The following is a 27,897-nucleotide window of genomic DNA, read 5'->3' as shown; positions in this document are numbered from 1 at the left end:
ATACATTTATGGATTTGCGAGACCTTCATATATGTCTTGCATATGAATACTCGTCGTGACAATGGTGTATCATATTGATTCACTCGATATATGTTTTGGCACTCAACTCGCGGATTCCCGAGGTGACATTGGGGTGATCTACCCATAGGGGTTGATGCATGTTTTTGTCTTTGTTTTTCCGGTAGAAATCTTGGGGCACTCTTTGAGGTTCTTTGTGTTAGATTGAGTATTATGAATCTGAAATTATTTGGTGTTATTTTAGTACGAACTCTTGGATAGATCGATCGGAAAGAATAGCTTCGAGGTGGTTTCGTACCCTACAAATAATTTCTTCTGATGTTCTCCACTAGATAGGAACTTTGGAGTGATTCTTCATCACACTTTGAGGGATGGTTATATGATCCAATTATATTAGCATTGTTGAGAGATTGCACTAGTAAAAGTACAGACCCTAGGCCTCATTTTCAAGCATTGCAATACCGTTTGTGCTCGGTTTTATCAATTGCTACCTTGATGTTTTTATTTATTCAGATTATAAAAATATATTTATACCATCCATATTACACTTTTATTACCATCTCTTCGCCGAACTAGTGCACCTATACAATTTGCCATTGTATGGGTGTGTTGGGGACACAAGAGATTTCTTGTATTTTGTTGCAGGGCTGTTTGAGAGAGCCCATCTTCATCCTACGCCTCTCACGGATTGATAAACCTTAGGTCAGCCACTTGAGGGAAAATTGCTACTGTCCTACAAAACTCTATGCTTGGAGGCCCAACACGTGTCTACAAGAATAAAGTTGTGTAGTAGACATCAAGCTCTTTTCTGGTGCCGTTGCCGGGGAGGTGAGCGCTTGAAGCTATATATTTAGATCTTGCAACCGAATATTTTATTTTCTTGTTTATGACTAGTTTGGTTTTATAAAAGAAAACTACAAAAAAATGGAATTGAGGTTGCTCATATTATTCATCTTTATAATGTCTTTCGTGAAAATGATGGAAAGGAAAATTGTGCCCAATTGATAGAAGAAGAATTTTACAAAATGTCTGACAAAAAATATTCGAATGATGAGCATGATTGCAACGCTGTTAGTATGAATTCTTTGAATATTCATGATGCTAATGATATGCAAAACCATAAGCTTGGGGAAGCTATGTTTGATGAAGATGATACTTTTAGTCTCCCAAGATTTGTTGTGCAAATTTGTTATAATGATTACATGCCTCCTATTTATGATGATTATAATGATGAAAGTGGATTTGGAGAGGTCATAACTTTATGTAATGATGAATCCACTACTTTGGAAGAGGTTTGAATTGACTATGACAACAAATTTGCTATCTATGATGATTATGGTGATGACATCTATGCTATGAGGAATAATGATAACCATGAAACTTATCCTCATGATTTTAATTTTCAATCCCATGATAGTTATTTTGTTGAGTTTGCTCCCACTACTATTCATGAGAATAAATTTGCTTATGTGAAAAGTAATAAAATTTCTATGCTTGTGGATCATGAAAAGAATGCTTTATGTGATAATTTTATTGGTGAATTCATCCACGATGCTACTGAAAAATACTGTGAGAGAGGAACATATGCTTTTACATATTGCAATAATATCAAGTTTCCTCTCTATGTGTTGAAAATCTTGAAGTTATGCTTGTTTTGCCATCCTATGCTAGTTGATTCTTGTTCCCATAAGTTGTTTGCTCACAAAATCCCTATGCATAGGAAAAGGGTTAGACTTAAATGTGCTAGTCATATGCTTCATGATGCTCTCTTTGTGTTTCAATTCTTTTCTTTTACGTGACCATCATTGAAATCATCATGCCTAGCTAAAAGGCATTAAAGAAAAGCGCTTGTTGGGAGATAACCAAACATTTACCCTACTGTTCTTGTGTGTTCACGTGATTAAGCTACTGTAGTAATCATGTTTTATAGCCTTTTTTCAATAAAGTGCCAAGTAAAGCGTTTGGGATAGTGTGGATGATAGTTGACTTGATTCTGTGCAAAAACATAAAATTTTTCTTCCAAAAACAGAATTGTCTAAATTCACCGGAATGTGATAAAACTCTGAATTTTTTACAGATGATTGACATACAAATTGTCTATGTTCTCCTAATTTTTCAGAATTTTTGGAGTAGTAGAAGTATGGTAGTTGTCCAGATCATTACAGAATGTTCTGTTTTTGACAGATTCTGTTTTCAATGCATAGTTTGCTTCTTTCGTAGTTTATATGGCTTATATTCCTCGATATAAATTGTGGACATGATATGCTACAGTAGGCATTGTGTGGAAACAATTATGAATCTTGTCTTTGACAATACCAAAGTGAATGATTTGTCTTTATCATACCAACCAATCTCAAGAAGTTTCGTTAAGTTTTGTGTGATTGAAGTTTTCAAGTTTTGGGTGAGATGTCGATATGAGGAGAATAAGGAGTGACAAGACCCTATGCTTGGGGATGCCCAAGGCACCCCAAGTTAGTATTCAAGGAAGATCCAAGCAACTAAGCTTGGGGATGCCTCTGAAGGCATCCCCTCTTTCGTCTCCAACATGGTTGGAGACCTCACTTGGAGCTATATTTTCATTCGTCACATGATATGTGTTTTGCTTGGAGTGTCATTTTCTTTTGATAGGATTTGCTTTCTGTTATTTAGAATAATGTTTTGCATCTTTCTTTTGAATAAAAATATCAAGGATAGCCCTTTACCATGCTTATTTGCAAGTCTACATGTTGTTGTTTCAAAACAGAAAGATTATCGATGTTGCAAAAATTCCCGAGAAAAGTAAGAATGTGATAAAATGTTGAAACTTTTTGCACAAGATCTGATAAATTTTCTACAGTGTGGTAAATTTTCATAATTTTTGGAGTTAAATAAGTATTGATACTCTTGCATTCTTTACAGACTATACTGTTTTGGCAGATTGCTATTATGTTTGCATTGTTTGCATATGTTTGTTTGTTTAATGATTCTATTTGAGGATAGGATTATTAAATATGCAGCGGCATTTAGTATGCAATATTGAATAATAATTTTAGTGATTTGATACAGTAGAGAATGATAAGGTTTTTGCATTGGTTTATACTAACTTACCTCACGAGTTCTTGTTGAGTTTTGTGTGGATGAAGTTTTCAAGATTTAGGAAACCGTGATATAAAAGGAATTAAGGAGACGCGAAAGTTCAAGCTTGGGGATGCCCAAGGCATCCCAAGTTAATATTCTAAGAAGTCTCAAGCATCTAAGCTTGGGGATGCCCCGGTAGGCATCCCACCTTTCTTCATCAACAATTATCGGTTAGTATCGGTTGATCCTAAGTTTCTGCTTCTTCACATGAGCTGTGCTATCCTTGAAATGTCATTTTGTTTTCATTTTGCTTGCTGTTTTATTAAAATACTTAGGTCCGAAAGTTTTAAATAAGAGAGAGTCCTCACATATATGTCTATTTACTTAAATACTCAATTGATCTTCACTTTTATCTTTTTGGAGTAGCTTGTCATTTACTCTTGTGCTTCACTTATATCCTATGAGTAAATTATTGAATGAATTAAATATCATGAAGTTGAAATTATATCATGCCCAGTGGTAGCTTCACATTGGGTTTAGAAAGTGAAATCTTTTGAAGTTTGACAATCACAATTTTGGTCATACAAGCAATTCTTGAATGATTACTATAAGGAAGAGAACTTTCACGTGAAAATACACTATCTTGGAAATATTTTGTTATTGTGAGCCCCCATCAAAATATTATATGCCACAATTGTTGACGTTGGACAAGGAAGAAAATGTAATGATTTATGTTTGCTCATATTCACATAGAAGCTATATTGTCATAGATCCTTCAACATGTGGTGCTTGCCCCCCATCTTTGCTAGCCAAAAAATCCGCACCAAGTAGAGATACTACTTGTGAATCATAAAACACTTAAACCTAAATCTTATTTTCAAGTGTCCACCATACCTACCTAAGTATTGAATAAGATCCTTCAAGTAAGTTGTCATCGGTGCGATAAGGCAATAAAAATTGCTTCTAAAATTGTTAAATCATTTAGTGTAAGATAAAATTGAGCGTTGTACGAACTTGTGATGGCAAAGAATAAAACCGACAGACTGCATAATAAAGGTTGCTATCATAAGGGTCAATATAATGTGACATTCTCTTGCACTAAGGGATTGAGAATACAAACAAAAAGCGCATGGCAACCTCTGCTTCCCTCTTCAAAGGGCCTACCTTTTACTTTCATGTATTTACTTTCATGCAAGAGTCAAAGTTTTTCTCTTTATTCCTTATATTTTTCTCTTTCGGAAAGCATCATGTGGTGAGGAAAGATCTAGGCACATATATCCAGTTGGATATGGGTAGCATGAGTTATAATTGTGGACATCACCCTTGAGGTGAATACGTTGGGAGGCGAAATTATAAGCCCCTATCTTTCTATGTGTCTGGTTGAAATGTTTTGCTTATGTGTATGCCGTGAGTGTTAGCAATCATAGAAGACTATATGATGGTTGAGTATGTGGAGCTCTTGCTTAGACTCTGTTGAATAAGTTGAATTGCAATTGCTTAGTGACTGAGAACATAGGTTGTTGAGTTTCAAGAGAATTCATTGTTTGAACCTTAACATGTGAATTGGTTGCTACGTTACCATGAAATTTTTTATAAGAAAGAATTGATGTTATGATGCTATGGAAAGTGATTGAAATTATCATTGATCAAACTTATGCACTTTGCTAGCATTCACACTTCATAAATTATTTGTTTTATCATTTACCTACTCGAGGACGAGTAGGAATTAAGCTTGGGGATGCTGATACGTCTCCAACGTATCGATAATTAATGAAGTATTCATGCTGTTATATAATCATTCTTGGATGTTTTACTATCATTTTATAGCAACTTTATATCATTTTTTGGGACTAACCTATTGATCCAGTGCCCAGTGCCAGTTGCTGTTTTTTGCTTGTTTTTTACATCGCAGGAAATCAATATCAAACGCAGTCCAAATACCGTGAAACTTTTTGTTGATTTTTTATGGACTAGAAGACATCCAGTGGGCCAGAGAAGCACTTGGGGGTGCCCAGAGGGGGGCACAACCGACCAGGGTGTGCCTGGGGGCCCAGGCGCCAAAGTGGGTTGTGCCCACCTCGGTGGCCTCCCGCACCCCCTCTTCGCCCTATAAATCATCAAATATTCCAAAAACCCTCGGGGGTAACCCTAGATCAGCAGTTCCGCCACCGCAAGGCTCTGTAGCCACGAAAAACCAATCTAGACCACATTCCGGTACCTTGTCGGAGGAGGGAATCATCACCGGTGGCCATCTCCATCATCCCGGCGGGCACCATGATGAGGAGGGAGTAGTCCACTCTCGGGGCTGAGGGTTTGTACTAGTAGCTATGTGTTTATTCTCTCTCTCTCTCATGTTCTTGAGATGTCACGATCTTGATGTATTGTAGGCTTTGGTAATATAGTCGGATCATATGGTGTTTTCCCCTCTCTATCTTGTTTTGATGAATTGAGTTTTCCCTTTGAGGATTTGTTTTATCGGATTGAATACCTTTATGGATTTGAGAGCACTTGATATGTGTCTTGCATATGAATACTCGTGGTGACAATGGGCTATCGTATTGATTCACTCGATATATGTTTTGGCACTCAACTCGCGGATTCCCGATGTTACATTGGGGTGATCTACGCATAGGGGTTGATGCACGTTCTTGTCTTTGTTTCTCTGGTAGGAATCTTGGGGAACTCTTTGAGGTTCTTTGTGTTGGACTGAGTATTATGAATCTAAAATTATTTGGTGTTATTTTAGTACGAACTCTTGGATAGATCGATCGAAAAGAATAGCTTCGAGGAGGTTTCGTACCCTACAAATAATTTCTTCTTATGTTCTCTGATAGATAGGAACTTTGGAGTGATTCTTCATCGCACTTTGAGGGATGGTTATATGATCGAATTATATTAGCATTGTTGAGAGATTTCACTAGTGAAAGTACGGACGCTAGGCCTCATTTTCAAGCATTATGCAATACCGTTTGTGCTCGGTTTTATCAATTGCTACCTTGTTGTTTTTATTTATTCAGATTATAAAAATGTATTTCTAACATCCATATTACACTTTTATTACCATCTCTTTGCCGAACTAGTGCACCTATACAATTTTCCATTGTATTGGGTGTGTTGGGGACACAAGAGATTTCTTGTATTTGGTTGCATGGTTGTTTGAGAGAGACCATCTTCATCTTACGCCTCTCACAGATTGATAAACCTTAGGTCATCCACTTGAGGAAAAATTGCTACTGTCGTGGAGGCCCAACACGTGTCTACAAGAATAAAGTTGTGTAGTAGACATCACCACCGCGGCAAGGTTCCTCAGCATCAAGAAAAACCTGCTAGAGGTGGCGAGAAAAAGGAAGGTGATGACGAGAATGATGAAGGGGATAAAGAGGAAACCAGTGAGCAAGAGTTCCAGAAGGTCACTAAGGCCCTGTGCATTGACTGAGGCGCATCTTTGCACTCCTCTCACTGCCACCTTAAACAGTGAGCACGTGAAGCCAATGCGGTGGAGCCAATGGAAGATTCCCGGAAAGCACTCAAATGGTCCCGCACGTCCATCATCTTTGACGAAGAGGATCACCCTGACCGCACCACCGCAGTGGGGTGCTTTCCATTGCTGGTTTCACCTACAATCCGCAATCTCAAGGTCACAAAGATGTTGGTTGATGACGGGAAGGGTTGAATTTGATTTCCCCCAAGGTAATCAACAAGTTACAAATATCATATGAAGAGCTCAAAGTTACTGGCACGTTTCAAGGAATCAACCCCCGTAGGAGTCGTCCTAAGGGGAAGATCATGCCGTCGGTGACGTTTGGAGGAGAATTGAACTACTGGACCAAAAAATTGTGTTCAACGTGGTCGCACCTCCTTTTCCATACAATGGGATTCTTGGTCGTCCATCTCTAGCAACATTCATGGTGGCATCCCACTATGCCTCTATACCCTGAAGATGCCAGGGCCAACGGGCGTCATCTCCATCCCGTCATACAAGAAGGACGTAGTCATATGCGTGGATAAGATGTACCAGGATGCGGTCGCTGCCGTGGCCGCAGAAGCCGTAGTTCCCGCCAAGGAAAACAAGAAAGGAAAGAAAGCTAGAAGGGATGCCGGCAAACAATCCGGGAAGCGCGCCTCTCTGGAGTGTGTCGCGCCCGTCGTTGATTTGCCATAGGGTTCCACTAGCAAGAGATCCAAGGTTGCCTCGCCTGCTGTAAAGAAGGTCCCGGCAGGGCCAGGTGGCGCTGATGGTACGTTCACCATCAGCTCCACCCTCGATGACAAATAGGAAAGCGCGCTCATGCCCTTCCTGTGGGCGAATGTTGATGTGTTTTCTTGGAAACCATCTGACATCCACGGTGTTCCCAGGGAGGAATCGAGCACCAACTTGCTGTATGCCCTCTTGCTCGGCCCGTCAAGCAGAAGGTCTGGAAACAAGCTTTGGAGCACCAACAATTCATTGCCGAAGAGATCAAGAAACTTCAAGCAGCTGGTTTGGTTAGATGTGTATTGCATCCAACGTGGTTGGTGAACCTGGTGCTAGTGTGCAAGGCGACTGGGAAATGGAGGCTTTGTATAGACTCCACAGATTTGAACAAGGAATGCCCAAAACACCCATTCCCCTTGCCACACATCGATCAGATCATGGATTCCACTCCCGGATGTGATGTGCTTTCCTTCTTGGATGCATACTCCGGGTACCATCAGATATTCATGTCCAAGGAGGACAAGGAGAAGACCGCGTTCATAACCCCATGTGGCACGTACTGCTTTGTGCAGAATCCTTTTGGATTAAAGAGCGCTGGGTCCACTTTTGAAAGGGCATTACAAATTGGGTTTGAGCCTAAGTTGCACAGGAATATTGAAGCTTACATGGATGACATAATGGTCAAAACCAAGGACAGATCAACACTCATTCAGGAGTTGGAAGAGACCTTTGCAAACCTGCGCAAGATCAACTTGAAGTTGAACCCAGATAAGTGTGTGTTTGGCGTTCCCTTCGGCAAGCTAGTTGGCTGCTTTGTGTCTCACCGAGGAATAGAGGTCAACCCTGACAAGATCAGAGCGATCAAGCAGATTCAAGCACCCAAGACTGTCAAGGATGTGAGGCGTTTAACTGGATGTGTTGCCGCGCTGAGTAGGTTCATTTCCATGTCTGCCGAGTGCGCCCTGCCGTTCTTCAAAATTCTGAAGAAGGCAGGGCCCATGAAATGGTCCCCAAAGGCAGAAGTGGTACTGCGAGACCTAAATCCTATCTTTCCTCTGCTCCCACATTGGTCGCTCCTAAACCACAAGAGCCATTGCTGCTATACTTAGCAGCAACCAATCAAGTGGTTAGTGCAGCACTAGTGGCGCAGTGGGAAGTAGATGAAGGAGCAGCCACAGCTACTGTCCTCCCTGGAGAAGGAAATTAACCAGTCACGACAAGGTTGGGTATAGATCAGGAAATGAGCACATACTGATGCCACTGGCAGAATAGTTGAATGGGAATTAGAGTTGTCAAGTTTTGGTCTGAAGTAGGAAAGTACCTCAACCATTCGGAGCAGTGCACTGGCGGAGTTCATTGCAGAATGGACACCTACTCCAGACGAACAGACACCAGAAACAGTTGTCCCCTGCAAGGAGGCGCCTCAAGAGTGGATCATGTACTTCGATGGTGCCTTCTCATTGCAAGCTGCGGGGGCTGGCGTGCTCTTTGTCACACCCACTGGAGAGAACCTCAAGTATGTGGTCCAAATGCATTTTCCCCGGGAGAAAGCTACCAACAACACTGTGGAATATGAAGGGCTCCTTGCCAGGCTCAAGATTGCAGTAGAGTTGGGTTTCAAGAAGTTGAGCATCCGTGGAGATTCGCAGCTTGTGGTGAGGCAGGTTAACAAGGATTACCAGAGTCCTTTGATGGAAGCATACACTGAGGATGTGAGAAGGTTGGAGGTACACTTTGACGGATTGCAAATAGAGCACGTGCCACGTGCGGAAAACAGCACTGCTGATTATTTGTCAAAGTGTACCGTGTAAAAGCTCCCTGTGGAACCAGGGACCTTTGTCCTCCATCTAACACAACCATGAGTATCTCCGTTGATGATGGCTAGGAAAAGGAGGAAGCTGGACTCCGCCAAGCCTTTGCCGGCAGGGCCTCCAGAGGTCCTTGGTAAGGAGGTTACCGGGAGCGACTCCACTTTGCTTGGTGAGCTGCACCCATCCGCGAGGCCACAAGTCGTTGCGGTCGAGGTATGCGCTCCCACGAATGAGGAGGTGCCGTTGGTCCTAGTTGTCGACCCACGAGCTCCAACTTGGGCGCAACACATCGTCCGCTACCTCCAAAATGGAGAGCTTCCCGAAGAGCAGGAAGAAGATGAAAGAGTAGCCTGGAGGGCTAGTATGTATCAGTTTGTCACTGACACATTATACAGAAGGAGGCCAACGGTGTGAAATGGAAGTGCATATGCCGTGAAGAGGGGAAGGAACTGTTGGCAGAAATACACAAAGGCACGTGCGGCTCCCACATTGGATCAAGATCCTTGGTTAGAAAAGCTTTCCGGCAAGGTTTCTACTAGCCAATGGCCCTCCAAGAAGCAATTGAGCTAGTCACCAGATGTAAGCCTGCTAGTTCCACTCCAAGAACATCCATCATCTTGCTCAACCCCTCCAGACGATCCCTTTGTTATGGCCATTTTTGGTCTGGGGGGTCGACATCATCGGCCCCTTCCCCCGTTCTACCGGGGGCTTTGAATTCTTGTACGTTGCAATCAACAGGTTTACAAAGTGGTCGGAAGTGGAGCCTGTGAGGAAGCTAACCGCGCAATCAGCTATCAAGATCTTGAAAGGATTGACTAAAGGAATCAGGTGATTTCCCATCTGCCATGGCAGACGGCAAAGGACAGGAAAATAGACGGAAAACATGCCCGGCACAGTAAGTAACAGTAAACAACTGATTTGTCGTCTGCTATTTGCCAGTGGACGGCAAACACCCCTTTGCCAACTGTAGCAGACGAAAAAGGAGGTGGACGGCAAACAACTGACGTTAGCCACGTTAGGTGGCTAATGGGAGGCTTTCTCGTCAGCCAGCTGACGGCAAACAAGCCCTCCCCTTTGTCGTCTGCATTGTGAGGTCAGCAGACGCGTCACTCCACCCAGCTCTTTGCCGTCTGGCACTGACGGCCGACCTCATCAGTCTTTGCCATCTGCCACAGACGGCAAAGTGACCAAATGGGCCAGCTCGCAGGTTGCATAGGTTGCCGCCACGTGGCCTCTTTGTCGTCTGTGGCGGACGGCAAAGACCCCTTTGCCGTCAGTGGCAGACGACAAAGTGCCTATATTGTTACTGTTTTTTCTATTTTCTGTTATATCCCTGCATTTTCAAAATACATTTATGAGAGATCCAAGGTTATTATGCCATAGATTCAACCTCAAACATAGCCCATGTATCCAACATCTAACAGTCCATCAATGCACCAGAACACATAAGGCATTAAAAGATCCAATACATACATAGTTTCACGGAGTTCATCCATATATACATACATAGTTTCACATTGTTCATCAATACAAATGAAAACAAAGAGTAAAGACTAGCAGTCCATCAATGCTGCTTCCATGAAGTGAATGAAACCTGCAAAAATGGGAGTAAGAAAGTTAGAAGAAGAAGACTAGAAGAAGAAGAAGACTAGAAGAAGAAGAAGAAGAAGAAGAAGAAGAAGAAGAAGAAGAGGAAGACTAGAGCAAGAAGAAGAAGAAGAAGTAGTAGTAGTAGTAGAAGAAGAAGAAGAAGAAGAAGAAAGAAAGAAGAAGAATATGAATAAGTAGTAGAAGATGGAGAAAAATAAAGAAGAGAAGAAGGAAGAATAAGAAGATATTTTCTTCTTCTTCTTTTCTCATCTTTCTTGTTCTCTTCTATCTTTTTATCCTTTTCCTTCTCATTCTCATTCTCATTCTTCTTCTTTTTTCTTTTTCTTCTCTTTCTTCTTCTATTCTTTCATTTTCTCCTCTTCCTTGTTTTTCTTCTTCTTATTCCTTATTTGTATCATTTCAGAGCTAACTTAGGTAATTATGCCATTTTTTATCTAACTAAGCTTATTATGTCAATTTGGAGGAAAATAAGGGAAGTATAGGTTCATTTTTGTGCTAACCTAGGTGATGATGCCACTTTTGAGCCAAGTTAGGTAAGTATAGCTCATTTTTTTTCAACTATGGCGCCCCCGATTAAATCGTACACTAATCATACACCCAAATGTGGATGATCAAGATCAGGGAGTTGCGGGAAGATATCACAACACAACTCTAGACACAAATAAAATAATACAAGCTTTATATTACAAGCCAGGGGCCTCCAGGGCTCGAATACATAGCTCGATACACAAGAGTCTGCGGAAGCAACAATATCTGAGTACAGACATAAGTTAACCAAGGCTGCCTTAAGAAGGCAAACACAAACATCAACGATCGAAGAGGCAAGGCCTCCTGCCTGCACTACTAGGAAAAGGGCTATAGATGGAATGGCCACTAATGGCGCACCAGACATGTGGTGCGCCATTGCTATATAGCAGTGGCGCACCATGTGCTGGTGCGCCATTAGTGTGAAAGACACTAATGGCGCACCAGACACACATGCGCCATTAGTAACAAAAAAAATTATTTTATTTTTCCAAACATACTAATGGCGCACCAGGGCACAGTGCGCCATTATGGCGCACCAGCCACATAGTGCGCCACTACTATATTTTTTTATTTTTTTATTTTTTTGCAAAACTACTAATGGCGCACCGGAGAACAGTGCACCATTACTAGTTTAACTAGTAATGGCGCACTGTTCCCTGGTGCGCCATTAGTGTCTTTTTTTTGCAAAACTACTAATGAATGCAACTAAAATTGCAAAAAAAAAACAAATTTGATTATATTTTCAAATAATAAATTTGATGATTTTTTTCATATTCATAAATATTATTACTGTTTTTATAAAAAATTATTACTGTTTCATATTCATATTCATTTTCCAAAAAATTATTAGATGCAACAAAAAATAGTAATAAAAAAAATATTACTTATGGCGCACCTCTGGCTGGTGCGCCATTGCTATGTAAAAAAACATTCTAATGGTGCACCGCTTCGTGGTGCGCCATTAGTAAGCTTCCCCCACACTAAGCTGCCCCCGCCGCACCCGACCACCACCGCCCCCAACGCCCTCTCCCCGAGCCGAGCGCCGCCTCCCTCGCCGTCCCCCCTCCGCCCGCGCCCGCGCCCTCGACGTCCTCCCGCCCAACCGCCCCCTCCGCCCGCGCCCGCGCCCTCGCCGTCCCCCCTCCCCCCGCGGCCCCACCTGCGTCAACCTCGTGCTCGCCGTCCAACACCGCGCGGCCTGCCCAGGAGGACCGCCGCCATCTTCCTCTTCTTCACCACCCCGGCGTGAGCTCGGCGGCGACAAGGAGTGGCGACCGCAACGACCCCGTCGCTGGCATGATTCTCCCCCGCCACCCTCGCGCCCCCGCGCCCCCCACCACTGCAGCCGGCCGGCGCCATGTACGCCCTCGACTGCAGGTGAGCCCCTCCCCTCCACTTCCTTCTTCTTCTTCTTCCTCTTGCCCTCAACCTCTGCTCTGAGTCTCGACCGCTGTGCAGGGCCCGTCCATCTCCGGCGAGCTCACCACACCGCGCGAGCTCAACGACCGCTGTGCAGGGCACCACCACGCAGGTGACCCTCCGAATGTCAAAATTTCAACATTTTGATAGAGTACAATGGTTACAGTACAGTCAGAATTGTGTATGATTGTGCCTAAAGTAGATAATAGTGGACTTTAGGCTTTTTTAGAGGCAATACTAGTGAATTTCAGTTAACTCCTTATAGTTCAGTTAGGTACAGAAAAATTCAGTTAGGTACAGTTACAGAAAAATCCAGTTAGGCTTTTTTAGAGGCAATACTAGTGGATTTTAGGTATCTATTTGCTTGTCCTTCAAATGGGGGCAAGACTGTTACAGAAAAATTACTAAATACAGTTAGCTACTGTCAAAAAATTCAGTTAGGTACAGTTAGCATCAGTTAGGTACAGTTAGGTACAGTTAGCTACTGTCAGGCTTGTTAGATTAATCTTCAGTTTACTTGACTTTTGAGCCGTTGTATCTGAAGGGAGGGAGACAGGGAGTGATGCAGTTGTGCATCTGCTTGCTGTTGAACCCTAATTAGTTTGTTTGGCTTATGTATAAGACCATAGGGCACACCTCAATTGGAACCACAGCTGCACTAGAGCAATTATGTTTCAGAATGCCCAATCATGTTCTCCAAGTGCACCAAGTGCAAGTGCACTAGGATTTTAGAACCACAGCTGCACTAGGATTTGGTGGTGGTGACTGAATGCAAGTGCACCAAGTTATAAGGGTCCATAAGCAGTGTTTTCATCAGGTCCAGACATAAGCTCCTGTAGTAAGTAGCTTTTGGTTTTATCTTTGTAAGATAACTGGTTCTTGTAGTTTGCTGTTGGTTTCTCTTAATGGAAATCGGAGGGGTAAACCCTTCCTTGATAAAAATTAAAGTGTCTGGTTTGTCGATTGCAGAACTGAACTTCTCTTTGAGAATGTGTACTCTCTGCTCTTGACATTTGCGCTTAAAGTTCTGAGAAAATCCACATGGTCTTTCATTTCTGTTGCATTGTTTTATCTATATGGTCTTTCATTTCAGAGTTACACTTATATCATATTAATCATTGACAAATCCACATGCTTAATCAATCCAGTAGTAAGTTGTTTAGGCTTGGCCATTTCCACTCATTGTAGATAGATAGAGTTACACTTTTGTTACATTGCGTTATCTTTCTGTAGAGTAGTAATGCTCCACTTCCATTGGTACTACTTGTGATGCTGACAGCAAGTCTGTAATACTGAAATTTTGTCAACTTGTGATGTTGCTGCTGTACCCCGAGAGGCCCTTGAGTTTGCTGGAATGTCGATTTACTTCCGTTCCGGCAAATTCGGGTACTCCATATGTCCTATTTTCAGCAAAGGTCATGCTGAAATTTTCCATGAATTTTAGCATGACTTTTCCATGAAATAGGACATATGGGGTACTTGTGACTAATGCATGGGCCAGGGTCTTAGTACTTAATTAGGTAGGAACCACTCATCCTAACCATTTGCTCTCAAAATTACCACTTCACTTCTTCCTACCGAAAATCTTAGACCATCTCCATTCACCAATTGCTCAAACCAGTTCAAAGGGCGTGTTTTCACCACACTGTGGATTATCTTATTGGACCCAACAGAGATGATGTAGTTTTGAATTATGAACATAGGAAATGTCGTCATCGTACGATGAAAGTCTCCCGGGGGAGTGCGACTGGTGCCACGACGGTCGAGGTCTGTGCGACAGGCCTCACCTGGACGATGATCGGCGCTTCAGTATTAAGCTCGAGGAGACCTTCGAAGTTGAAACGGTACGCAACGACGACAAGTGTTTTTTTCATAATTAAGCATGACTTCAACTATTTCAACGTGTAATTTCATCTTTTACAATTCGAGTATAGTTTATCCCATGCCATGCAAGACGCTATGTCTTGGAGAGGATGGATTTTGAAGATCATGAAAATTTTGAAACAAAGAAAATTCACCTAAGGACACATCATGATGTGGATTTTGAAGTAAATCTGTATAATGTTGAGAGCGTAACCCATTTTGGTTGCAAAAATTGGGAAGCATTTTGCAAGATGTATGGTTTTGATGAGGGTATGCTTGTCACCATGGATCTTGGTGATCCTGACACCGACCATGACAATATGGACATTTGGGTCCTTGTTGATACGCCTCCAGTTCTACCGCTATGTGAATTTCTCAAACATAGTTAATTATTAACTAATTTATATTGTTTATTTCAAAATAGTTGACAACTTATTTCCATTGACAGCTTATTTTGATTGTTCAAAAAATGTGCGGAACATGGTAGACAAAACCCACTACACCGATGGCTCCGAGTTAACTTATCAGGAGAAAAATCATCTGGTCGGATTTTGTACTGATCTTGAGAATTACAATATCTACAATCAAACTCCTCAACATTATGGTCAATACGTGCCACTAGTGCACGTGTTGAACTACGGTAACTACCATGGAGATACCCTGGTAAGATTTTTTACTATTACGACATCCGTGCATCTTTTGCATACTTCTAAAACTAGTACATCATTGCTAACTATGAAGTTATTACTATGTTTTTCAACAGAGAATCCCTGAGGATTGTGTGCCTCATTTGATGTATCAGAATGGAAGCCTTCGTGTTTTCAACTTATATCCAGGTCATCCTACGAATCTCAACTGTCCATACCGGATTTCTAGAAGAAGTGGAGACATGCTAATCAGAGAATGGAAAAAATGTATGGACAGTCGTAAGGAGGTTCTTGGAAGCAAAAGGAAGCGCCGCGCAAGAATTGGAGACAGGATGATCTCCATTCTCCATAATGGAGAGTCAGGGTCTATATTGTTTTATGCTATTTTACCTTAAATAGGGTATTTAGGTCCTGCCTAATATTGATGATCATGTGCTAAGAACAATTAAGTAGGGTTGGTTGGATGACTATCAGGATGATGATCGTATGACTTGTTATTAATAACGAGTAGAAGTTGTATGATGATGATTAGTAGGACTTGTTAGGATTAGTATTACTTTCGACAAACTCGCTACTCGCGGTCTCGAGACTTGTAATGTTCTATCTTTGTTCGGTCTTTTGAATTCGGAGACTAATATGATGAATTGTATTCGGAGACTAATCTTCTATTGTATTCGATGAATCTGCTGTTGCTGTGTGGTGCTGCTTATATTCTGTCCAATAATATATTTTGTAATCTGTGCAAAAATCAGAAAAGAAAAAATCCCTAATATACATACTAATGGCGCATCACACCGCAGTGCGCCATTAGTATGCCAAAGGATACTAATGGCGCATCACCCCGCAGTGCGCCATTAGTATGCCAAAGGATACTAATGGCGCATCACCACGCGGTGCGCCATTAGTATGGCTAGGCACATGGGTAAATATGGCCCCTTGGGAGGCTTACTAATGGCGCACCGTGGCCTATACTAATGGCGCACTGCCTGGTGCGCCATTAGTATACCTGATACTAATGGCGCACTAGTGGTGCGCCATTAGTAAAAAATAGTAGTGGCGTGGTGCTAGTGGCGCACCAGTAGTGCGCCATTAGTAGGCAAAACTGGTGCGCCACTAGTAAGCCTTTTTCTAGTAGTGCTGGGACCTCCTAACTACTCGTGATCTTCGGTGGCCTCCATGTAGTAGTATCCGTCGGCGGTGGCATTTGGCTCCAGGGATCCACCAATTTGTTGCAACAACCGGAAAGAAGGAAGAAACGGGAAAGGGGGTAGCAAAGCAACCATGAGTACTCATCCAAAGTACACGTAAGCATCAGATCTATACTAAGTATGCATTGGTATCAAAGGAAGGCATGTATTTGTGGACTGAATTGCACAATGCCAGAATAGAGGGGGAAGGCCTAGCCTATCGAAGACTAGCATCTTCAAGCAGCTCCAAGCATCTTGCAGCATTCAGAAGAGTACAGAATAGCAATTTAATTAACAAGCATGTTGTACTATTAATGCCCAGAGATCCTTCGTCGACTCCCTATGAGAAAGCAATCCCGGGGCCACATATCCCAAGTATCCATTTCTAGTTGTAATAGATCAGTATACAAGTCTGAACGTCTGTTACCGTGGACACGGCTATTAATAGATAATCTTCCCTGCAAGGGTGCACCACATTTTCCAACACACTTCATTACTCTGGTCGGACACACTTTTCTGACTCAATGCCCTGCCTCGGAAGATCAACACGTCACAACCTTACGTAGGCTCAGCAGAGAGGTCCCCGCCGGTCTACATCCTAAGCACTCCGGGGGCTTGGGCCCATCGCCTGTTGCACTCGGGGTCATTCCATGCAGGGCGGATCTAGGCTGCCCCGATGGCACCGGCCCAGCCGTGCTGCAATGCTGAACTAGACATTTGACAAAGCTTTGGCTGATACTACGGTAGAAAACTTGGTTCGCCTGTTGAGCCGTAATATAGACATTGAAAAGATCTAAATGGGTGCTTTGTTTGATTTCGACTAGCCCTATATGTTCATGAGTCCTTCTAGTCTCCTTCGGCCGAAATCAATAACATTTGAAGACTACGATGTTCTGTGGGTTTTCGGCATAGAATAGAAGTTCATAAATTGCTTCAACTCTCCCGTAATACTCGGTACCTCCTTCGCCGATAGCAGAGACGCAACAATTTGTAGACTTTCGGCCGGCCATAGATAGCTCTTTGCCGAAGTTAGAAAGCGATACCCGTTGATGTCATATTTCTCAAATGAACGGACCTTATAGTCAAAACCATTAGCGACTTATCTCAATTCGGCATCCATAGACTCTGAATTAGCCCACAAGTTTAATACGAAAGGATTGTTGTATTAATTAGCCGCAACTTAAACGAAGAAATGAGAATGGTCTAATGCAAATTACTGTTTGTTTGAACCAAGAGATGAAACTGGGAAAGCTGCCTCCATGCTTTGCCAGAAGCACATACTCTTTGATGGATTCCTTTTCGATCTCCGCTCCATCCGAGAATTTGGCGACGTATCGACTATATCAAAAAATATCTGGGAATAAGAGCAGTTCAAAGGAATTAGAAGTCGTGAAAACAATGAACCGTGAGACATTACTCGATGTACGGGCGCACATCTATTAGATTGTTAAACATATACAACGAAATGGTCCGCCATTCTTCGACATCCAACAATATCGGTTTTGAAGCACCGGTGGTGCAAGATTCCCTTTGAATAGGCTGAGGTTGGATCCACCTTTTTTAGGGTGGCCAACACTGTACCGAGGATTCGGATTATGCAAATGACGATTTTTGGCTTTGTATGTCATGAAGTTCGCTGCCTCCTCATTAATGAATGCCTTGGCCATCGATGCTTCAATTCTACGTTTATTTTTACATTTTGCTTGGAGCGTCTTCTGCATCCAGTCAGTTGCGTAGCACCAATGATTTTGCATGCCCCCCCCCCCCAATCTTGCCTTGGTTGGGAGATGCAAAATCAAGTGTTGCATTGGATTAAAGAAGCCCGGCGGAAAGATCTTCTCTAACTTTCAGATCTACTCCGGCGCCAACTCTTCCATTTCTTCTAGCATGCCAGGCGATAGTTCTTTTGCCCGAAGAGCACAGAAGAAATAGCTCAGATCTGCCAGTACTAGCCATTCATCCTCAGGGATAAAGCCACGCAACATCACCGGCATTACCCGCTCAATCCATATCTGCCAATCATGACTCTTGAGATGAAGTTTTTTCATTTTTTCAAGACTCGCTCCCCTCTTTAGATTCACTGCATACCCATCGGGGAAGATCAACTGCATTTTCACCCACAAGAGAATTTTCCTCATAGCTGGCCTTCCAAGATTGAACCATTCCTTTGTCTTTGTCCAGGTCTACTTTCCTTTCGGCTCATTCATGTTTTGTAATGGTCTATCACATAGCGCCTCTTGATCGGCTCTAGCCTTAGTATTATCCTTTGACTTCTGCTCTACACCGAACAATGTATGAAAAAGGGCCTTGGCGATATTCTTTTCAGTGTGCATGACATCGATGTTGTGTGGGCAAAGGAGGTCTTTGAAGTAAGGCAGATCCCACAAGCATGTCTTGTGAGTCCAGGCGTGTTTAGAATTATACCCCTTAAAATACCCTGGACGCTCTGGATCTGGCTTGAGAGTATTTAACTGATCCAGGTTCTCTTGGCCTGTCAACGCAGGTGGTGCAGAGTTTTTGACAACTCTACCTTTGACGAAGTTCTTCTTGTCTTTCCTGAACTTACAGCGAGGATCCAGGAAATGTCTATGCAAGTCGTAGCAAGAAAACTTGCGACCCGCCTGCGGTCAACGAAACTCAAGAGCTGCCTTGCATGTGGGGCATGGGAACCTTCCATGCACACACCAGACAACGAATAGCGCATACGCCGTCAAGGCATGCATCGAGTACATGTACCAAACACGCATTATGAAGTTCTTTTTGCTAGTGGCGTTGTATGTCTTGAACCCATTATCCCAAGCTTCTTGCAATTCATCCTTGAGCGCATACATGTACATATTCATATTCTTCCCCAGATAGTTTGGCCCTGGAGTTATCAATGTGAGGAAAATGTTCTTTCTTTGCATAATCTGTCTGGGGGGAGATTGAGTGGAATGACAAATACGGGCCAACAATTGTATTGGGTTGCCATCGGACCAAACACGTTGAACCCATCCGTGCTGATGGCGACTCGAGGATGCCTTGGATCTGCCTTTTTCGCTCATGTAATTCATCGAAGCGCATCCATGCAGAACTATCCGATGTGTGTACCATCATCAGATTCACACCTACATCTAGTTCGGTTCTTTTGACAATTTTGTGACATGTCATATGTCTTGACGTCTGTTCGACCATGAAAAGACGTTGAAGTCTTGGTACGATTGGCAAATATAGAAGAACATTAACGGGGATTTTGGTTTACGCTTTCTCACCCATATTGTTGTCTACCACAACATACCTGGAAGATTTGCAAATGGGACACTAGCTCAAGTCCGCATACTCAAGCCTAAATAAGGCACATCCTTTCTGACAGTCATGTATCTTCTCATAGGGCATCTTAAGTGCACGGAGGATTTGGTCCGATTGGTACAGGTTTGCATGCATTACATGGCCTTTGGGTAGAAATCATCCAAATACTATCATCATCGCGTTGTACCATTCTCTGCCAAAGTTGAATTGAGACTTCGGAGCCATTACTTCTTGGGAGATGGCATCCAGCTGACAAAGCTCAGTGTGCTCTTGTAGAGGACGTTTTGAACACTCCAACATTTCATTGAAGGCCTTTGCAGATTCCTCCATCTCATCTTCCGAATCCCGAGCATCATCAACGTCTTGCACCATGTCTTCCATCCCGGTACCATGCTCGTCGGTGCAACGACGAACCACCTCCGCTCTGACACGTTGGGTAGACTCACCATGAAATGTCCACACCGTATATCCGGGCGTAAACCCACTCTTCTGCAGGTGTTTGGCCATTTCTTCCTCTGTCCTCTTGTGCCAATTGTCGCACCGGACACTGGGGCACCAGGTTTTCTTCTGGCCATTTGCAAATGCGGCCTCACAAACTCCTTGGTTTTTGTTAACCATTCATAGGTCATGTCTTTCTGACTAGTGCGACCGCTGTACATCCATGCACGATCACTCATCTTGCCTACCTACACTATAATAGGTAAAGATAGGTCCATCAGTATGTATATTCATCAGTTAATCTAGTTTGTCAATTTTATTACGTCCATGCAACCTACACTCCAATAGGTAAAGATAGGTCCTAATCCTAGCCGAGTATGTGTAGATTGAGTACGTCTTCAATGCTCTACCCCATTCCGAGACAACGGTAGCACCTCCCCGCTGTTCTCCAAATACACGTCTCGGCAAAAAGCCGAGAGAATGTACACCCGGGGAACAATGGGGAGGGAGTCCTGGATTAAGGGGTCCTCGGACGTCCGGCCTATGTGACGTGGGCCGGACTGATGGGCCATGAAGATACAAGATAGAAGACTTCCACCCGTGTACGGATGGGACTCTCCTTTGCATGGATGGCAAGCTTGCATTTGGATAGGAATATTCCGTCCTCTGTAAACTGACTTTGTACAACCCTAGGCCCCTCCGGTGTCTATATAAACCGGAGGGTTTAGTCCGTAGAGAGGATCATAATCATACAGGCTAGACATTTAGGGTTTAGCCATTACGATCTCATGGTAGATCAACTCTTGTAATCCTCATATTCATCAAGATCAATCAAGCAGGAAGTAGGGTATTACCTCCATCAAGAGGGCCCGAACCTAGATAAACATTGTGTCCCCCACCTCCTATTACCATCGACCTTAAACGCACAGTTCGGGACCCCCTACTCGAGATCCGCCGGTTTTGACACCGGCATTGGTGCTTTTATTCAGAGTTCCGCTATGTCGTCATTAGAAGGTTCGATGGCTCCATCAGTAATCTACAACAATACCGCCCTTGGAGAAGTTTTTTCCCCGGCCAGATCTTCGTATTCAGCGGCTTCGCACTATTGGTCAACTCGCTTGGCCATCTAGAGCAGATCGATAGCTACGCCCCAGGTTACCAGATTAGTTTTGGAAATCTGGACTATATCGCTGATATCCGAGGAGACGTGATCTTCCAAGGGTTCACGACCCCAACCTCCGCTTCGGCCTTAGAGCAGGAGCGCATTGCAAGGTCCGAAGATGGGATTCTTGAGCCCGCCGGACTATCTGCGACCACTAAGCCTAGTACGGGAGAGCCGGAGGAAGTAGTGTCGTTGGGAACCATCATGAAGCCAGAGTCTTCTCCGGACACTGGCTCCGAACCCTCGGAGTCAGCATCGTGTGAGCTCGGCCAAGGAGTCTCCTTCCCGCCGTACTCCACGGACTCTCTTCTCCCTGGCCAAACCTCGCCTTTAAGCGAGGCTCTGGACTTGATGTGATCCCTCGTCATTACAGAGGAGCAATGTCCGAACTACGCCCAACCCGGACTAGGGGCTGAGAGCGGGGAATTTTGCGTCCCACCCACCACCCACTTCATAGCTACCGTCGAGGACTTAACTGACCTGCTCGATTACGGCTCCGAAGACATTGACGATATGGACGACGATGGCGGAGAAGAGCAGGCCCAAAACCTGCCGTTTACCGGACGCTGGACGGCCACCTCTTCGTATGACGTGTACATGGTAGATACACCCAAAGAGGATAATGGCGATAACGAGAAGAATCCAGTCGAGGATAAACCTCCTGAGATACAACCAAAGTGCCGATGTCAGCGGCGCCACTCTAAATCACGCCGTGGAAAAGACAGCAATACCGGCACGAGAGACAACAATACTCCAGACGACGCCGAAGACGAAGAAGAACCCGTCGAGCTAACCTCCGAACAGGACGATCGGGAAGATGGGCAAGTTAGCCCTGATGAACAGGTCGTAAACAAAACTCGGAGGATATCAATTATCTTCCACTCTCGAGCAGCGAAGTGGTGAGCCTCGGCAACGAAGACTTTATCGTGCTTGAGGAACCTCTCGACACTACAAAAAAATACACTTCCGTGATGATACATGTTTATCACAGTAGGTCACGTTTTCTGTCATGCATGTACATCCATGATGATTTTATGACAGAATCAAGATAGTCATACCTGTGCTGTCGTAGAAGTGTTCCATGACATTACCAAAATTATCATCAGGGAAGTGTCCACTTCCATGACGATAAATCACGCATCACAGAAGTGCTTTCGTCAAGAGTGACCGACATGTGGCATCCACCGTAACGGAACGTCATTAAGCTACCGGGTCCAGTTTTGGATCGATAACCTGTTAACAGCCCGAACCAATGGGGATTTTCCACATGTAAAATCATCATTGGCTGGAGGTAACACGTGTCAGCTCCGCGTTGGCACAGGTGTCACTCATCCAATGGGCGAGATGCGCGTATGATATGTTGACACGTGGACCGGCCCAAAAGTGGCCCATAAAGTTTAAATGGGGGGCCCAACTAAAGGCCCACAAGATTTTGCGGACCATAATGGGCGGGCCCAGCTAAAGGCCCACAAGATTTTGTGGACCATAATGGGCTGGCCATGCTAAGGCCCGCAAGATTTTGGCTGGCCCAGGTAAAGGCCCACAAGACTTTTGCGGGCCATAATGGGCCGGCCCAGGTGAAGGCCCACAAGATTTTTGTGGACCATAATGAGTGGCCCAGCTAAAGGCCCATGAGATTTCGCCGACATTAATGGGTCGGCCCAGCTAAAGGCCCACTAGATTTTGAGGACCCTAGTATGCCGGCCCATTAACTGGCTGCCATGTTTTGGGCCAAATGCCGGCCCATATTTGATTCGGTCCATTAATGGCCTGCCATGTTCCGGGCCTAATAATGGCCCATATGAGATCTGGCCCGTTAAAATCCTACCACGTTCTGGGCCAAATTACGGCCCAGATCAGGTCCGGTCCTTTAAGAGGCTTTGGGCTAAATTATGGCCCATATCAGATTCGGCCCGTCAACTGGACGCTATGCTTTTGGGCCCACTTGCTTAAGGCCCATTTAGTAATTCGGACCGATATTAGTTTCGGCCTATTAAGGGCCGGTTTAACATTCCCATATTAATTTCGGCCTGCTAAAAGCCCGTCATATAGTTGGGCCTAACTATGGCCCGGTTTGCATCCGGCCTGCTGGCAGCCGATAATCTGATTGGGCCAAACAAGGACCGAGACAATTTTGGCCTGTTAAAAGCCCGTCATTTGATTGGCATAATCATGGGTCGGGGTCCATTTCGGGCTGCTGCCGGCCCGTGAGCTGTTCGGCACGTTTCAGGCCCAACCTACTTCTCAGCCTCCTAAAAGCCCATTGAGTTATCTTGCGAAAAGAGGGTCGGCGGTTTACTCCGCCTATTAAAGGCCCGAATCTAATAGTGGGCTAGTTTACATTTAGGCCTTTTAACGGACCAAGATGACGGGGCCCATGATGCGGATCATACATTGTGATTGAATGACGGCCCGATTATGTACCGTAATTTTACGGTTTGGCCGGTTTACTGCGAAGACAGGACATATATACAGTAAAATAACTGCACCATCGTGAATAAGAAAAAACCTAGACTATACAATAAAGAAATTACGGCATATTACATCCACTAGGCATCAAAGTTCACCACTATGATAATAAAGCACAAGCAGACAGCAGATTACATACACTGGGCATCAAAGATCGCCACCAGTGCAAATAAACACGCCGACAAAATAATATACAAAACCGACAGCACTTCAATAGAGTTCAAGAAAGGTTAGCCCTACTAGGGAGCTGCAACGCAAGCAGCTAAGCAAGCTGATGAGACTGCGCTTGTTTAACACTTATATCCTCCTCACTCTGAAAGATAAACAAGTAGACGGATGACAGGTTTTGCACATAGAAGTATCAGTGCTGACAATTCATCACATTTCTTACTGACGAATAAAGTGACACAGTTTAAAATTGCATTGACACAATATGGTATTGTTCAGGTCAAGACATGGCAGGAAATGACATTGTGAAGGAGCTGGCAGCTTCATGACACCACTGGATTACAGATCAAGAACTCATAAGTATCAATGGTTAGTGTGCTATCAATTTATCCCATTTCAGATTGGCAAATAAATAGACGGTTTAAATAATAGTAGAATGATATGACATTGTTCATAGTTAAGACATTGCAGAATATGACATTGTGCTGTACTGGGTAGGTTCACCACACCACTGGATTACGGATCAAGAACACAAGCATACATGCAGTGCTAAACAAGATCACTTGCTCTATATAGTTTAATTTACATTAATTTACATAGTATGAAGAAGCAACTTGGTTGTACAACTGAAAACTTAAATTGAGAAGGACAAACTTTTGTTTATGAACTACATAATAAACTTTAAACATGCAATTTGATGCAAACACCAAAAATAAACAGTTGTTGCAGTCATGCCTAACCAAATATACACAACAAAGTTTGAAGGCTTGAGAAGGACAACCTTACATTATTGGTGAAGACAAGCTCTATAAAGCCCTTGTCCATGCTGATGGGGGGGGCAATTCAAGAAGTTTACCACATAATCTTCTTCATAAGCATTGCCTTTATTCTACATTTTGTTAAGAGTAAATATAGATGTGATAATATAAGAAAAAATGGAGAATATTTAAGATAAGATGAAGAGTGATGCTACATAACCAAGTAGCTATAAATGTAAGTACAGCGATACAGGCAAAAGGTACAGCCAAGAGCAATGCACAACTAAACTTCTTCAGTACCATCGGTGTTATCCAACCTTATGGTAAGAGTAAGTATAGATCTGATGTGTTGAAAATGGAGGGCAAAGGAAAATAAGCTGCAGAGTGATGGTACATGAACAACTACCTGTCAATATAAGTACATTCATAAAGGACAACAAGTACTTACAAGAACAATGCAGAGCTAAAAAAATTCATTGGCATTGGATATATTCTACACTAATGTAACCATTTATCTAGATCAGATAATTTGGAGCGAACAATTGATAAGAAAGCTATCATGCATACTGCTGTCACATAATGAACCACGTATGTATGCAAGTACAGTGATATAGGACAACATGTACTAACAAGAGCAAAGGAGCAGGCAGCATATTTGCGATATTCTGTCGTTCTTTTCAAACCGGAATTCTTGTTCGAGCAGATTTCCTGCAAAAAAGATCCATAAAGCACATGTGAAAAAGTAGAAGTTCAAATTGTCATGTGATTTCATAGACAGTACCTTATCCTGGGAACGAGGCCAGTGCATAACAAGGTTTTCGCATTCAATGTCTTCTAAATTTAGCACATGAGACTTCACGGGAAATTCGTTTATAGACTTGCCATCAAAGTGTGATTTCCTCAGGTAACACTGATACTGCTGCAATGCTTCCTTGAAAAGCACAAGCAAGCTTTGCTCGTCATGACTATCCATATTGACCCTCGCCCACTTACAACAATGTAATGTAAATCATTGATGTGTTCAATCAGCAGAAAACAGGAAAATAATCACCATGAATAATAGCACTTACACGTAAGTGGGACATGAAGATGTGAAAATGGTGTTTGTCTTCACTATAATCTTCCCATGATGGGAATATATGTACGTAGTCCCTAACAACATTGAAAGCATTGTCTTTTAAACTGGGAATAACTAGAATGGGGTTCCAATCTGCAGGAATTGGTCGTCTCTACTGTTGGGATAGGTCTTCGGCCGGTGGACTTGCTATACTTTTTGCTGGAGTGAGATTTTTCTGTGGTACGGCTGGTGCTATGGCAACCGAAATTGGCATACCTTTTACTGGAGTGCAGGTCCAGTGTGGTGGGGCTAGTGGTGTGGCCAGTGAAGTATGGGTATAGTCTGCTGGAGTCGGTCCTACGTTTTGTGTCACTGGTTGTACAACCAATATAAGTGGGGTGCTGTCTAATTTCTCCGGCACAACCACATTTTTGAAGGACTTTGCTGGTGCTTCTTCAGGTACGGCAATCACCCTCTTCCTTTTTGATGTCTGATGCACAAGAACAACATTTGAGTGGAAAAACATGGTATGATGACAGATGGAATATGTATTGATAATGGATGGGCATGGCATCTCGACATATATGATGAGTAAACTAAGCAGATGGCAGTGCAACAAAGTAGAAGAAATGCAAGACAACATATGCAAGATACGCGCAATCAATAAAACCTTGCAAAATTAGAACAGGCACATTGATGGGTGAATAGGACAGGCCATCTTCCTTTGACTCCTCGAGGTTAGAATAGTCATTAGGATCATATTCTAAACAAGAATCAACAGGTGGGGAGAGTATGAGTTTCATTGCATCCAGAATGGCACTCAATGCCTTGGTGCCAATTTTGTAAGTCATTGCAGTGTTTAGCTTCAAGAGTGGACTACTGCTAGTGTGACACAAAGCAGCTACACAAATCATAGTGTAGATATAACGGGAAAACCGTAAGCATCAGAGTAAAATCAGCAAAGTGGAACTTGCTGGAATATATGTGCTAGTATTGCCGGTACGGCTAGAAACCCTTCGGATACCAGCTCTCTTCAACTGAAGGTGCGGTACTGTTAATATCAATGTAACTGTCAAAGGCGACACAGCTCCCCGCATTTCCTTGCTATTCTTATAGGATTCAAGTGGGCAAGCCACTACAAATCCTATTCCCATGTTTACAAAATCCTACGAATCAAAGAGGCCTGAAGAGTTCAAAGTGTCCATCACAACCGACTGTATAGACCTCTACACTGCAAATGTCCCTGCTCATCTTCACTACAAGGAACATACTGTACTACTATCATACTCACTCCGTTCCAAAATATAAGTCTTGGTAGAGATTTCCACTATGGATCACATACAGATGTATCCAGATACATTTTAGAGTGAAGATTCACTCATTTTGCTCCATACGTAGTCCATGGTGGAATCTATACAAAGACTTGTATTTAGGAACAAAGAGATTACTTATTAAAGAAGAACGGAAGAGGAACATGCTAAATAAGAGCAAGCAGATTTTGGATAATAAAATGTTCATTGCGCAGTGCCCACACATGATGAACCAGAGCGCATTAAGAAAGCAACTCCCTGTTGTCTCTCTATATGTGGTGCACGTGCTTTTCGAAAGTAAAGTAGGAACATTAGCTGGCCAATTAAATGTTATCTGTTTTAGTAATACCAGCATCATATCAGATTCGTACTTGAGCAACAAGTTTGGAATTATGAGTGGCACGTTGTTTAGTTTGATGGATTCAGGAGCAGTGCTAAGCAGGTACGATGATGGTACTGAATATAAAAGCATGTCTTCATGCAAGTCGCGTGAATTTTGTCATTTGGGTCAGTCGACCATTTCAGGCGGTTGGATGAAGATCCTAGGTCTCCTAACCCTTCTTCTTCCTCGTCTCTGATTCTTCCCATACAGAACACCGCACGGGCCGCCGGCCGGACCACCGGCCCCCACCGCATGTGTTCCTCCGCCACCCCCACCCCCCACCCCCGCCCCACCCGCGTCGAGTTTTCTTCGTTGGGCGAGGCCCCACCACCGCCCCCCACAACCGCCGTCCCCATCCGAGCCCCTTCGTTCGCACCGGCGAACTCTGGCGAGCTCTGAAAAATCGACTGACCCAATTTTGAAATTTAGTCTAATGTGATTTAACTAGTGTGGAATATAAAAGGGGAAAATCATAAGCATTGGGAGTATAGTGTTGAGCATTCCATGGCGGATCTAAAGGTGCAAACCG

This window comes from Aegilops tauschii, chromosome 4, assembly GCF_002575655.3.
Source record: "Aegilops tauschii subsp. strangulata cultivar AL8/78 chromosome 4, Aet v6.0, whole genome shotgun sequence".
NCBI classification, from domain to species: Eukaryota; Viridiplantae; Streptophyta; class Magnoliopsida; order Poales; family Poaceae; genus Aegilops; species Aegilops tauschii.
The sequence above is the reverse complement of the archived record's forward strand: the minus strand, read 5'-3'. Positions refer to the sequence as shown.